This window comes from Filicampus tigris, chromosome 6 (genome assembly GCF_054856515.1).
Source record: "Filicampus tigris isolate MCC_2025a chromosome 6, RoL_Ftig_1.0, whole genome shotgun sequence".
Taxonomy (NCBI): domain Eukaryota; kingdom Metazoa; phylum Chordata; class Actinopteri; order Syngnathiformes; family Syngnathidae; genus Filicampus; species Filicampus tigris.
Window position 1 is genome coordinate 2,663,999 of NC_141222.1, and position 15,933 is coordinate 2,679,931.

Genomic DNA, 15,933 nt, shown 5'->3' on the forward strand with positions numbered 1-15,933 from the left:
AAATCATTTAGTTTTTGGAGTGTTTTCAGAACAGTGATTTAAAAATCTCAGTTGATGTATTCCTTTTGAGAGGCCTTTTAAGAAAGCTATTTAGTGCCAACCAATCACTATGTTGGAAAACAAAGCCAAGACAGCAGTTAAAAGCAGTACGCATCCTTTCATAGATCATACACAAACATACATACACCCTATTTGCTCACAATGGGCTGCCTCATTCACTAACACAGCAAATCAGGGGATGGCAACCTGCAGTTCTGGAGCCGCATGCGGCTCTTTCATCAATATCTTGCTGCGTGGCTTGGGAAAATAAATTATAAGTGTCCGATTGAAATGTATGTGATTTGTCTCAAAAACATGCATCATTCTTAGTAAGTCAAAGTTTTTGGCCAATTTCATATGTGGTCCTATATTGGATACCTATCGTATTGCGACTGCAGTCTGAACCTCCAGGTCGCATACATCCGATATTGACGTCAGGAGCCCAAAATGCGCTCCCTGCGGCTGGAGAGATCAGTGCCTACAGGGACTCTGCAGTTGTTTTGAGTCACAGTATTAACTTTATATTTGACTTTAATTTAATCCCACTTAAAACATGAAGCATAAAGTGGACATTTTATGGTGACAGTAGTAATTCAGCCACAGCTTGATTGGCTCATTTTTTGCCATGCGGTTATGACGTGACGTCTCTATGAAATGAGATCGAAAAAGCCTCTCCTCATCATTTAACCCAAATACTGTATTTCTACCTCTGACTGAATCGCTCCACTGTTGAAATGCCCCAACCGACACGCTGCACCATATTTTCTTCCGTAAACACGTCGTGAGTGATGTCGACCGTCTCTTCTTCTGCTATGCGGGTCACTCGAGGGGCGCGATTATGTTCACACAAGACACAGAGGTCACATTTATAATATGTAATATGAACACATAGACCAAAAAAAAAGGATTTTTCTTAAAAAGGCGGCAGCTTACAGTCCTGCTTAAAGATGAAAATGACTTCCTAGCCCTGATTTGCAGATGCTGGATATGCACAAAGGTTCAGGAGCAGAAGTCCAATTAACCAGGTAAAATAAATATTCAGGCAGTTATTTTGCAACTATTTATTTTCATTGTTCAGTGAAATAGTGCTTTTTTCCACTGTATTTTTAAATTCAGGCACTTTATATATATATATATATATATATATATATATATATATATATATATATATATATATATATATATATACATATATATATATATACACACACACACACACACACACACACACACATCTTCATTTTACATGTCAAAAAATGTTAGCAGCTCTCAGTGTTTTCTTTTCTGCGGAAACCGGGTCGAAATGGCTGTTTGCGCGTAAAAGGTTGCCGGCCCCTGCAGTGAATGCATCGGAATGTTGTTACTGTGTGCACAGGTTGAGCATATATGCAAAATTATCAGTCCATTTTTTTCACCACAAATGCTATGTTCAAGGATCAGATTTCATTCAAAAGGATTGCACGTGCCTACGGTGCTGTACTTTGCATAAGCCGCGCACCCCGATTTCCCTTTTAAAGGGCATCCGTTTGACGCATCTTAGTTAATGCACAAAGGTTCAAAGTCGTGAGAGATGGCACCAAAACGTTATCTTAAATCTCTTATTTTAATTATTGACCTATTTTTAAAAGGTTGGTATCATTGTAAAGCTTGCTAAACAAATAAACTGACATGTAACAATGATGTCAATCACCAGTTGACAAATATTAACAACATCCCCTGATTTTAACCCCCAGGAGGGCAAGAAAAAACTATATACAAATAAAAACATCTCAGGGGAAAATGAGAAACCTTGAGAAGGGGGATCTCCCTTCCAGGATGATCAGGCTGCGATTTATTTAAAAACATATTATGATGCTTTACAATCTTAGCTGAAGTGATGTGAAAGTCGATCAAATGAAGCACTGCAGGAAGACGACTTCGGTGAAGTGGGTCCATGTCCAGTTGGTCAATGCAGAAATCTGCATAGCAGCGCCTCCGAGGATGTGGTCAACCTCCGATCTTGTACCGGTCAGTTACTGTGGAATCCAAACAGCGAGTAAGAGTAAGCAAGTATGAACATACAGAGGATTCACAGATTTATCTGTCTAACATGCGTACACACAATTTAAGCACAAATATGTGTGTACACAATGTTAGTGGATGAGGCCCATTGTGTTACCCATGGACTCACAGAAGGCAAAACAACACAAGGCTTCAGAAAGCAAATTTGCAGTAATCAACTGCTGGCATCCAATAGCTGATCACTGAAATTGTAAAACAACATCCATCCATCCATTATCTATACCGCTTATCCTCACAAGGGTCGCGGGGAGTGCTGGAGCCTATCCCAGCAGTCTTCGGGCAGTAGGCGGGGGACACCCTCAATTGGTTGCTAGCCAATCGCAGGGCACACAGAGACAAACAAACCTCTGCACTCACAATCACACCTACGGGCAATTTAGAGCGTCCAATTAACCTACCATGCATGTTTTTGGAATGTGGGAGGAAACCGGAGTACCTGGAGAAAACCCACGCAGGCACGGGCGAACATGCAAACTCCACACAGGGAGGAGGGGGCCGGGATCGAACCCACAACCTCTGAACTGTGAGGCGGATGTGCTAACAAGTCGACCACCGTTGCCCTGTAAAACAACATGTATCTTATTATCACTATGTAATTCAGGTGGAGATTAATTGCATACTTGCATTATACCCTGGTAGTTTATTTTAAAAGCTTGTTTTTAAAAGCTGCTGACACCAGTTTGATGCTTGAGTTGAGTGAGCTGGCATCAAAACACATCACTTTTTGATTACCTTGTATCAGGTGTAACGTCAAGCCTGATATTTTCTTAAGGGTAATGACTAAATAAATACTGCACAGATTTAGAAGACTTAGATTTAGAAGTAAAAACTGTGTATGAAACTTCTTCAGCTGAAAGTCATTGGTGCAAATGTGAAAAGTTGCTCACGACTTTATTTTGTGTATTATCCAACAAAATGTTGTGCTCAGGCGGCATGGTGAGAGGTAAGCACATCTGCCACAGTTTTGAGGTTGAGGGTTCAAACCCATCCTCTGTGGAGTTTGCATGTTCTCCATGAGCTTATGTGTTTTTTCATGGTACCCCGGCTTCCACTCACAACCCATAACCAAGTTTCTTTGGTTAAGTGAATCCTCAAAAATGGTCAAAAGGTGTGAGTGTGAACCATGAGTGTCTAAAGTGTCAAAATGACAGGAATAAAATAATTCACGATCGTCATCATGACAAACAGTAAGTTATTTCTTGCATCTACATCCATCAGCACACATTGAAAAGGTTAATTATCCAACATATTTGACAAATAATTGGATAGAAACTGAGTGACTATGTGGCAGAGTTGACAAATGCAAATTTATCAGTATTTGTGGCACCAGTCATCAATCAGTGCTCCTTGTACATCGGTATAGATACTCTAATAGAAGGCATGCTAGATCCGAAGAGGGCAAATCATTTTCCCAAGGGGCTATGTGAGAAAGAGCAAAAGTTGTCGAGGCCCACATGATAACGCCAGCAGTGTCTTAATTTATGTATTTATTTATATAAAACAGTAAATTGCATTGTGTTAATAAGATGCTACTTGCATGAATATGGTTTCAGTTTTTCCATCCATTTTCATATGTGGTCACAGGGGTAACAGCCAAAGCAGGCAAGCCCAGACTTCCCTATCCCAAGACACTTCATCTATCTTCATCCAGGGGGATCTAGAGTCATTCCAAGGCCAGGTGGGAGACATTGGCTACCTTTACACGGGGTCAATATTGTGTTTAGGTAAAAATTTTGGTTTCTGAAACATTTGGTATAACCCGTTTACATCCGGGAGCAGACAGAGACTATGTTTACATGCAGTCAATATTCGGGTTAAGGTCAAAATTCCAATTTCTCAAACATTCGGGAAAAAAAACGTTTACATGCGTGAGTGGACAGAGGTGCGCCCGCATTTGAATAAAGCGATTGCAACGGCGACGCACGGCTGTCGTGTTATTTTCTACAGTCAATAAAACACATATTCATATCACTCACACATGAATAAACCAGTTCCTCATCGCTCCACTAGTGTTTTGTATGCTGCTTCTCTAAGTTTCGCAATGATTGTTTACCTCTGCTTGTGTACTTTGGGCAAGTTGCACGCTAGAAGTACGGATTTATACAGACGTGTATTAAGGGGTCAAAATTACGATTACAAATTGCATTAATTACGATCAATTAATTTCAGTCACAGTTAAAGAGTTATGATTTTTAATCGCGTCAATATAATTTTTAATCTCTAACTTGTCTCTAAATTGTTTCTGTACGATGATGAGATCCGTTTTGATGCGTGGGGCTGGTGCTTGAGTTGTTGGAGGTGTAAAAAAAAAAAGGTCAGTGTCACACCCAGAAGTGGACACTGTCATTGTGTCATTGTGTCATAACCTGATAGGCTCCTATTGTAGGTGGGAGGGCAAGTTCAGGAGCAGGGAGAAGATGTGAAAATGGAGGAGCATGTGAGCATGTGAGAGTTGTAGGTCTGATGAATGGTAAATTAAAAAAATGCCCAGACAGTACTATTGATAAAGACAGAGTGATAACCTTCTTTGTAAGAAGGACTTTGCTTACCAAAGAAGATGTTCAAGCCTACCACATAAATGCAAAGCAACCAGCCGTGACTAAAGCCACAACTAATGATAGCAACAAAGACGATAATGTAGCGAGGCATTGCAAAGCTCTTTGGTAAACTAAACTCGAGAACAGGCCGCGTGTGAGCAAGTCTGCAACTGACCAGCTGACGAATGTTCTTGCAAAACGAATAGCAATGAACTGCAGAGGCCGATCAACATAGTTGAAGACAAGGGATTCATTGAGGTGTGGCAAACAGAATCCAATGACCCATCATACAAACCACCTTGCAGGATTGCAGTGATGACTAAAATCAGCAAAATATATGACGGTGAAAAGAAAAGCAAGCTTGATGTTTTGGGGGGGGGGGGGATTCGGACAAATATATTGCTATAATCGCAGATCACTGGACCTCAACTTACAACCACGGTTATTTTGGGGTGATTGGATACTTTATAGATGGTGAGTGGAACTTCAAATCATTTTGCACTGATCGTCGTGAAAACAGAAATCAGGGACTTGGCTGATGAATGCGCCAAACAGTTCCTCAAGGTGGCAAGTTACTTTGTAATTGAAAATAAGATATCCACCATAAATAAAGATACATACATACAAACAATGACAATTTGAACTGAATCCATTCATTTTATCTGGACTTGTAAGCAAGTTTTCATTCCGGGCTTGCATTCGTGTGTTCAGTTCATTCAAAGGATGAAAAATATCTGCTGCCACGGCTGTAGCTCCATCAGGGCAGACACTCATACAGTTTTCCAGTATTTTTTAAATGTGTGTTTTGCTGTGTTTTTTAAATTTTATTTTATTGAATATTAATAATGGCAGGCGGCACGGTGGTCGACTGGTTAGCACGTCCGCCTCACAGTTCAGAGGTCGTGGGTTCGATCCCGGCTCCGGCCTCCCTGTGTGGAGTTTGCATGTTCTCCCCGTGCCTGCGTGGGTTTTCTCCGGGCACTCCGGTTTCCTCCCACATTCCAAAAACATGCATGGTAAGTTGATTGGATACTCTAAATTGCCCCTAGGTGTGATTGTGAGTGCGGATGTTTGTCTCTGTGTGCCCTGCGATTGGCTGGCAACCAGTTCAGGGTGTCCCCCGCCTACTGCCCAAAGACAGCTGGGATAGGCTCCAGCACGCCCCGCGACCCTTGTGAGGAGAAGCGGTACAGATAATGGATGGATGGATGGATTAATAATGGCATATTAATAATGGCATAATTGTGGTTGTCTAAGGAATATCTGAACTTAATATTATTCAACTTGTCATTTTATTGAATATACTATTTGATGTGTTGGGACAGGAGGATTGTGCTCAATGAGAGAAATATTCAGGCACATCTTGATTTTTCTAGGCCCACCCATTAGCCACGTTCTCACGCCCCCACTGCTGTGTGGCGTCCAAGGTGGGTTTATAAATTCATGAACAAATCCGGCTTTAATTGCTTTTCACTGGACCAATTAGCATGTGTTTAATGATAATTTAAAAATATATATTTTTTCATGAATCTCACTGGGTGGGCAGTCTGTTAATCTGGGTGGTCCTGTGCACACCCAGGCCCACCCATAACTCCTGCTCAGCCTTACAGGGTGTTAAAATGTGGATATGTCCGGCCAAAAGAGGGTGTGACGTTTGGTCACCCTAGGTTAGGGCAAGGCAGCATGCTTACCACCAGGGGGAGATGCATCGCAGCCTGCTACAATCATACAAAGTATGCAAATTAGTAGCCATAGTAAAGGTTAACATACTAAGGATTTAGTAGCATTTTCTACAATGATAAGATAAAATGAAAATTATACTTTTTAGAGATCAGGCGTCAAGGGGGTGGGGTGGGTTTTGCAACGGGCAACGGGTCTGAGTAGGTTGACGCCGTCGCCTACCTATTATTTTACTTTAAAATGAACTATTGAAAGAGTTTCAATTGCACACACGAATTGAAAGATGTAGTTCTTTTTTAGGTTGATGTTAAGACCCTACAAACCTCACACTTCTTGGTTAATTAATTTTCCTTCTGCATGCATGCATGCTCACTGATCCCCTCAAGAATAGCTAAATTTACAATGAGTCTGGGTCATTTTCTTCAAATGGTGACCAAACAACAATCTATGGAAAATTCTAAATAATAGATGCAGTAATTGACTGCAGATGCAACTGCCCATGTCATCAGTGTTTACACAAACTCATTGTTTATTATTTTAATTAGCTTACTTGCAAAATGAACCCTCATGTTGTCACAATTAAATCTCGTCAGCTATGCTAACACCTGAAAATGAAACATAAGTTTGAACATGGCAAAGAATCCTCGTCAGCAGAGTATAGGCCTACTAACCATGAAATCAGGTTTCCATCAAGCAGATTGACTTACTAAAAATATTTCTGAGACAAATCATTTATGAACCACAACAAGAACAAATGAAAAATATAAGGTTGTGTTTAATGTGGTAGTATTCACAATCTGTTTGTGCAGAACAGTAGAGGAACTTGAAATATACTTTAAGTAGCCTGTCAAACATTGTGGCTCAAGTAAAGGACCCAATATGCCCGTCATTTCCCATTTCCCACTCCTCTCTATTATCTTAACGCCCTAAATATACAATGCTATTAGCACAGGCTAATTTTGTTACTGATTTTATACTGAGACCAAACATGCCTCAGATTAGGAGGTCAGTAACACTGGGTCAGTTGTTAACATATGGGTAACCACCCCAAATGTTTCCTCTACCTTCTGTTGCTGTACATTTTTTACATTGTGTGATTTTCTCATTATTTCAGTATTGTGTCACTCAAATCTGTGCACTAGATGAGCATTCTATTATATTTAGCAGCAGCTATCAACAGAATGATGGATGACGTGTGTGTGTGTATATATATATATATATACATATATATATATATATATATATATATATATATTTTTTTTTTATTTATTTAAGTCAGCATCGTCTGCTTTATTTGTCAACAAGCATCTGCTGTCACACAAAAGAAAAGAAAAGAAAACCTACACCAGCAGCTACATCAAGAATAGTGATTACTTGCACATAACTGCAAGATGAATAGTGAAGCCATCAATGACCAGAAGCTGCTTTTTACAAAGTCAGGGAAGTGGCTTGGACATGGTGACAACTGATCTAAAACAACGAAAAACATTTTATTTTTAAACATTAAGTTTAAGATTTTTCTGGCAATTATATCGTTATTTGGAAATAACGATGTGGAGAAAAAAAGACTACTCACTTTTGATTATTTAAAATTCTGTTACTTAACCATGGAACCCTTTAATTTTCAAATACAGTACCATTTTAAGTGCAACTGCCAGCATCAGAAATTTTGAAATACACAGCAAGTAACCTGCACTCAATAGTTAATTCAATGCAGGTGCGTAAAGACATGCTCTGTCTGGCTCGGCAGGATTGCTGATTTCCAATTAATTCACCTTGCTCCTCTTCAACTTATTTAGTGTTTATGTTTATTTCAATTGACTCCTTTCCTTTTGACTTGAAATGAAGATTTATTCGTAATAATTCCTTTGAAATCCAAGTATGATCAAGGCGAATTATCAAACATTTTTTGTGCCACATCGAGTCCACAACGCTCTTATCTCACCTTGCATCCAGTATAAAGAAAAAACATCCTATAACATTGTAAAACATAACAGTAAATCTTGATGAAAACAAATAAGTTAACGTAACTTAAACCTGTAAATGAGTTCACTCATTCCCCCAAAATCACCTGATTTAAATGTGTTGTTGTGTTTTCTTAATAGTAACACTTTTGTTATGAGTATAGTACAATTTTGGATCATTTTAATATATATATATATATATATATATATATATATATATATATATATATATATATATATATATATATGGGCCATTCTACTGAATTGGTTCAAATTCGGAGTTGGAAAATGTGTGAAATTTGGATTTTATTTCAGAAAAACCTTTATTGTATTCATGTTGCACCATATCTAAGGGGCACAAATATAGTAAAAGTACAGTCAATCTTCAAATAGTATTTTCTAGCTTTTCCCTAATTTCTTGCCTGTCCCTCAAAATGTGTCACTACCGAAACACACAATTACAGAATAATAAAAATAATTCTACGAGCCGACTCATATTTTTTTCCATTCCCCCTTTACAGAGTATTTTTATAAATTAATATATATGGTTTTGACATCAAAACCAATCAAAATGAATTTTTAACAGAATTTAATATGACTTTTTCCAAAATAAATCAAAATTTATATGCTATTTTTCATTGTAAAATGTAGAAAGTTGATCATATTGACTTCAAAAGTCATCAATAATTAAAACAAACATACCCTTAAACAATCATTATCAAAAATTGTTGGTTGATTATTCAATACTTTTTATTTTTGTTAAAGCATCTGTTTTTTCGGTAGTGACTGCAACATTTCAGTAGTGACCATATTGCAGTGTTGCAGTAATACTTTGTGTCAGGGGAGCATTGTAATCACTTAACTACTTTTGCTATATTTTAACTTTTAACGTGTATTATAACTAATGAAACATTATTTTTTCCATTTTCTAGTGCTTTGCGCTGTACTCTGGGTTGCGGGGGGTTGGAGTTGATCGCAGCTGACTTAGGGCATAAGCAGGGTACACGCTGGACCGGTCACCTGTCTATCACAGGTCTCTTCATCATTGAAAAACCTTCACCTTCCAAATAAAAATTTAATTGGAATGACAAACATTTTTGTAACATACATTTCCCTGTATGTATATTCCCTCTCTCTCTGTTTTTTGAGAAACATGTGGTCTTGTCTTTTCCAACATGCTCTTCTGACTTTCCTTTGCTCTCTGCTGGAGAATTCATTGGTAGACTTCATCTTTCCTTCTTCCTTCCATCTCTTATTTCTTTCTCTTTTTCCTTTATTAAATATTCTTTGGATTTCACTGGGTCATTGTAACCCTTCGCCTGTACTCTGTCTCTGCTAGGCTTTTTGGCATTTTGGTGTTTTTCCCTTCAAATTAAGATCAAATATGAAATAGAATATTGTTAAAATCAGAAGGATCCATGTATGACATATGTACGTATGTATAATATTATTTAAAACTTACTGTTTCGGTTTTGTTTTTTCCTTCAAATTAAGATAAAATATGGAATATAATATTGTTAAAATCAGAAAGATCTATATATATATATCTATATCTATGTACTATAATATTTAAAACTTACTTTATTCAAAAATAAACATCATATTGTCACTACCGAAACCATTATGTCACAATCGAAACCTATCTGTATGTTTCAGTAGTGACTGGTTCGGGTTTATTATTACCTTCAAATTTTGATAAGATATGGAATATAATATTTTTAAAATCAGAAGGATCCATGTATGACAAGTAAGTTTTAAATAATATAATACATAGGTATTATATTATTTAAAACTTACTTTATTCAAAAATAAACATCATATTGTCACTTCCGAAATCATTATGTCCGAAACTATCGAAACGTTTCGGCAGTGACCGTTTCGGTAGTGACGTTTTATGATAGTTGTTGACAATACTCAACAATGCTAGGCACAACGTGGCTACCACAGATAGTTTTGAGCATGTGTACAGAGATAGAAAACAGTACATTTAGCATTAAAATCAAAAGTGCTCATTTTATTGCCGAAATGAGGTGTTCGGTAGTGACGGTCCTTGAAACTACATGCTGATTTTCAGACTTTGGAGGGCACATAACTTAATAATGCTGCCAACAAATTACTCACCATGTGCCCAGTGATGAACATGAAGGTAATGTCTCTTACTGGTGAAATTTCTGGGGATGTGGCTAAAACCAAGCCCTGCCTACAGACAAATACTATTTGCGTTTCGATAGTGACATGAAAAGTCGGGAGAGGTTTTTTAACATAAAAACTTCCAGTTTGAAAAAAATCTACAAAATCAATGTAAATCTTTCACCATACATTTAAAAGCAAGCAAAATGTTCTAGTATTTTCTAAATTGGCAAAAATCTTCTACATTTTTGTTTTTCATAAATTGAAATTTAGGAGTTAGAGATTGGGACAGCCACCTCCCAATAGGAAGTGACACATAAAAGATGACTTTTTATACATTCAGTTTAATAGTATCTCAATTAATGCCTTGTGGTAAAATAGATCATAACAAGATATTACTCAATATGCAAGGTCTGAACACTTCATTGTTTTTTAAAATTTGATTTTCATTGTCGGACTGCAATTTCAACCAATTCGGTAGAATGGCTCATATATATATATATATATATATATATAAAAGCCAAGTCATGGGATTTGCAGCCTGTGAAAAGAAATATCAATTTAGGCCCCACCAATTCAGTGCGACATATTAAGAATAATATTGTGTAGGGACCCTATCAGTCATGGGCCATTGGAATCATCATCACTTTTTTTTGTCCGTTACAGAGTCCCTGGCCCCTTGTAAATTAGCCAAATTTATGGCAAAACTGGGATGTCATCTTCATTGGAAGGCCATGTCTGAAGCTGTTATTGTAAGGCTAAATCTTTTTTTAAATATATTTTTGCTGTACAGAATGTCCACATAAAAAGCCATTTGCAGGCCATAGAGTGAAAGTCAAAATCACATATAATCAGCTGTTCTTTTTTGCTTTATAATTTTTTAACATTAATGGCAAATTCAATTGAAAAAAAAACAACATTTTATGACATAATTCCTAAAGATCATACATTGTTATTGTTATTTTTGTCATTATTTATCTTTTTGTCTATTCGTCTGTTATTTTTAATTTTAAGAATGTAGTTGAACTAAGTTAAAATAATTGTCCATTTTTTAAATGAATTAATAATTATTAACGCAAACTAACGATAATGGCAAAGTGAGTAAAACAAATTTGTACATCGTGCATTTGAATTGTAATGGGATGTCTCAAGTATACCTTAAGGTTCTTTTATCTATTATTGTCATTGTTATATTATTGTATTTTATGTGGCATCACAATTAAGCTAAATTTGGAGTGGCTCACAAAAGATTTACTTGGTTGTGTAATTTCACACTTTCACACACATGCAGGCGCTCCCAAGATCCAACGATTTGTATCCAAACAATTAAAAAGTCAGTTTTCCATAATAAATCCATTCTATAAAGAAATTAAATTCCAAAGCACTGATAATGGGGTTTTACTGTTGCAAAGGACAAATAACATTTTTAAATGCACACAACTAGCAGTATGAATGACATAACAGACACAGAGCCAAGTGAAGAGGGTAGTGGGGTGAGGCAACTGACACTAACTATCAAGACGCTCACTGAAAGTGTGAAATTGTAATTACGTTGCCAATAATTTTGGCAGGGGCAACCGCCCCCGCTGCAGTCACCGTTGCGGCTCCTCAACCATCATTACCATCAGAGAAATGACTTGTGGACTTCATCATACATAACTAAGTTGTTACATTGGGCCTTCAAAAGTCTACTAAAAATGTTGTTAAAAATATGCCTGAGAAACATGATAAAGTATGCAATACCATAATAAAACCATTTCGATTCACACCGTCCCCTTGCCGCACTCTGACAGAGGATTTCAGAGGAATGCCAGTGTTTCTCGAAGATCTTTATAGATGAGAGAGGATTTCTCAGTGAAAGAGTGGGGGTACTAAGTGTGGAGAAAAGGGATAAAAACTAGGTCACCAATTTTACTACGATCCCTTTTCTTCTTCATTGTTACTGAGCAGCTTTAAACCCCCTGCTATGATGTAGAAATGGTTGACTTCTATTGGCTGTGAGCTGGGAGTGACCTGCAGGTGCTGAGGATGCTGGTATTGGATGATTCGTGAAGGCAGGATGTGATTGGAAGAGAAATAGTTAGAAGTTAGAGTGTGGCTGCAGAAAAAAACGGGGTGACGCTTCCCACCCACTGAGTTACTATGGCACCCTGGGGAGAGCTGTGGGCTGCAGATGAGGTTTGGAGGTAGCATGTGTGGAAGCAGGAATAGAATCAGGAAAAGCAGAAATGCATTTTAATTGGAATGACAGAATAAACATTAGTTCAGAGAAAAAAATGAGAGTAAGCGTAAGAGTAGAACTAAACTGAGGGATGGCCTGCATTTGCTGCAGAAGGAGCGGCACATCTGCGTGTGTAAATATTTCTGGAACATACTTATGGTGAAACTATTAAATGTTTATATTTTGCCAAAATCATGTCAGCAAAATTTTGACATGCGCAATGATGCAATTCGGTTTCAGGACAATTCTACTAAATTATAATTAATTCCCCTGAAACTCTGGCTAAATGCAAACACTGTACCTAAACATCTGAAGCTAAAACAGGTTTTTGTTTGAAATACATCCGAGGAGAAGCAGAGTAGAAGTGTAATAATTACGTGTTTTTATTTATTTGATTGGCATTGAAGGCAAGTAAGTGGATCATCATGTACTGATAAGCAACTGAAAGTATAATATCTTCCATATGGAAATGTTAGTTCTACGCATAAAATAGTAAATCTTCCAATTACAGTTTCTTTCTAATTTACTTGCTTACTTGCTGGTGTCCCTGTCTCATGTCGACTTACAAAATCACTAGATTTCCCCTTTACTAACTGTTAATCTGAGACTTTTAAATTTGTAAATTCCTGAGGATGTTTGCCATTTATTGTATTGTATTGTATTGTATTACACAGAATAATTAACCACTGTAGAAAAACTAAGGCAGAACCACAATTTATTTTTCTGGAGGGCATTTCTTCTGACCTGCTGGCACATCACGCAAATCAAGGAATATCATCATAGGACACATCACAGGGTACAGTACAATACAATATGAGAGTCAATTAACAAAGGTAAAATGTGGAGTTATAAAACAAACAGACAAAAAACACTTTTTGTCATCTATGTTAAAACTGTCTGTATGACCTGACCGTGGAATATTGTTCAAATGATCTTTGGAAAAATCATCCTTTTCTGGCCCCATCTTATGCCGCAAATTTTATTTTTAGGTATTATTTTAAAACACGCTGCACCTTGACAAGAATATCAGAAGACGTGACCGAGGTGTGTTTTCAATCATTTGTTCTGCAGCTGCCTCCGCGTATATGCTGCGTCACCTCACATAAATGTGGCAGCCATGGCCAAGATACACTTGTTTACTATGCACGTTCACACAATGCATGTCTTGTGTATGTTAGGAGGGAGGAGTAAAGTGGGGTTACATTCAAATTCTGCTAGCAGGTAGAAAACGGAAAACTCCACCTTTAGTTGTTGCTATTGATGACCATAAACATCCAACCCTACACTTCAATTTCAATGATGATCTGATTAACAGACTATGAAAAAATAATACTAGATCTGATGACCTAGTATTTGGTCAAAAAGCAGTTACATTGGTGATCATATGAGTCAACACTTTCCATAAATCTGACAAAAAAACTTTGAATACATTCACTTATTGTTAAACACTAGGGGGAGTGGCTGAGGTGAAAATCAAAGGGAATAATATACTTTATTTATTAATTGGACGTTTTGTCAGCTATGGATTGCTTGAGTTTTGGATTGTGTATTTACGCAGTGCTGCAGGATAACTCATCCACGTCAATTCATTCCGTCAAGATACTGTATCCTGCGTGTTGACCAGGAACATCTGCATGAAGTCACGCTGAATCCTACAGTGCCCCAGAAAAAGTAAAAATCGGGTGCATGAAATACTAATTTGCGGCTTCAAAGTAAGTATAACATGCACACAAAGTAGCTGTGGCTCTGTAATGAACCATTGGGTAAGAAATTTGAGCGCACATTTATTAAATCACTAGAAAACTATCTACCCAAGATCCAAGCTGCATGTGATTGCTTTGGGATAAGTTTCCTTCTTATTCTGTTCTTGTCAATATTGTTTTATCCTGAATTTAGTAATGGTATGCGATACTGACTATTTTGGTATAGATTCAGGATCGAGTATATTCAAGGCTGGTATCGCTGATATTGATTCTGATACAGATCATTTCAATTAATTAAGGTAGATACATCATCGACTTGCCAATTCTCAGTTAATTTTCACAACCTTTAAGTGTTTTTGTGACATTTGCCTTTGTATTATTTAACTGTTGAAAGCCAGAACAGAATTAGGACAAAGTTAATTGGTAAATTTTACTTTTCCCACCCACACATTGTCAGTGTCTTGAATGTCTTTCTTAAGTAAACAAATTGCACAAATTGATGAGGAATAATTTTTTTTCCAAGTGTTGTTCAGAAACACTTATATGTCATAAAATGTATTCCTTCATTGAACATTTCTACATTTTATTTTTGCTTGAAAAAAAACGTTTTGAGATTATGACTTCACAACAATTATAAAACGTTAAGGATAGGAAATTCTTTCTACAATTCTACATCGTGTGTTCGGGGAGTCCAATACAGAAACCTGTCTCTCTGTCATTGCACATCACTCTAAAAACTGTTGGGTTAAAAATAACTCAATTTTGGGTAAAAAAATGGACCAATCCACAAATTAGGTCAATTTGACCCACCTTCTTGCATTGTTTTGTACAAATCAGCCAAGTTTTGGGGGTTGTTTTGTACAAAACTACCCATTTTTGTGGTTGATTTTACAGAAAACAACCCAGAAGGTTGGGTCAAATTGACCCAAGTAGTGGATCAGTCCTTTTTTGACCCATAATTGTGTTATTTTTAACCCAACTGTTTTTAGAGTGTGGGGGAAAAAACATTAAGTGCAAACAATTCCCAAATCGTTTAGAAGCCACCCTGTGCATAAAAAATGTTTCAGTCGCAGGTTTTTGTGAGCAAGTCTACCGAGCTGCTCTCTTTCTACTCATGTGCTGTGTGTGCTGGTGCCTGGTGGGTCAGGCAAATCCCAGCCGGCAGCTTGCTTGTCTGTGCTGCCAAGACCCCATCCCAATACCCACACTTGCACCCTTGTGCCGCTCACTTGCACGTTCCCGCGGAGTGTACAAGTGTGTAGGGTGTCCCAATTCTGTGAAGTGCTCTGTCGCACCGCCCCCCTTTGCGTCCTTGTTCTGCATTTCGGCTGAGGCCGCATTCATGGCCCCTCAGCCGAAGCCACAATTCATTGCGGATTTACGACATTCTGAGGAATTCCTGTACCTGTGCCGAAATGTCTCTTGATTAGCGATGGATGTCATGATATCCAAATGTCACGATACGATAATATCATGATATGAACCTCATAATACAATAATTATCACGAAATTGTGGGGAGGTTGGCAGTATATAAAAAGCTCACGATAATGTATAAAAGGTCACGATATTATATAAAAAAAGGTAATGTAACAAAAGG

At 37.5% G+C, this 15,933-nt stretch overlaps 1 long non-coding RNA gene across 1 annotated transcript in view; it reads right to left on the reverse strand.

Annotated features, from left to right (window-relative positions):
• Positions 1-1,916: 1,916 nt before the first annotated feature.
• The window catches only part of LOC147145457 (uncharacterized), a 35,959-nt gene continuing 21,942 nt past the window's right edge, over positions 1,917-15,933 (reverse strand). The window contains exon 4 of the long non-coding RNA XR_015087159.1: positions 1,917-2,054. This is a non-coding gene — a long non-coding RNA (uncharacterized LOC147145457). The remainder of the gene's footprint in view (positions 2,055-15,933) is intronic.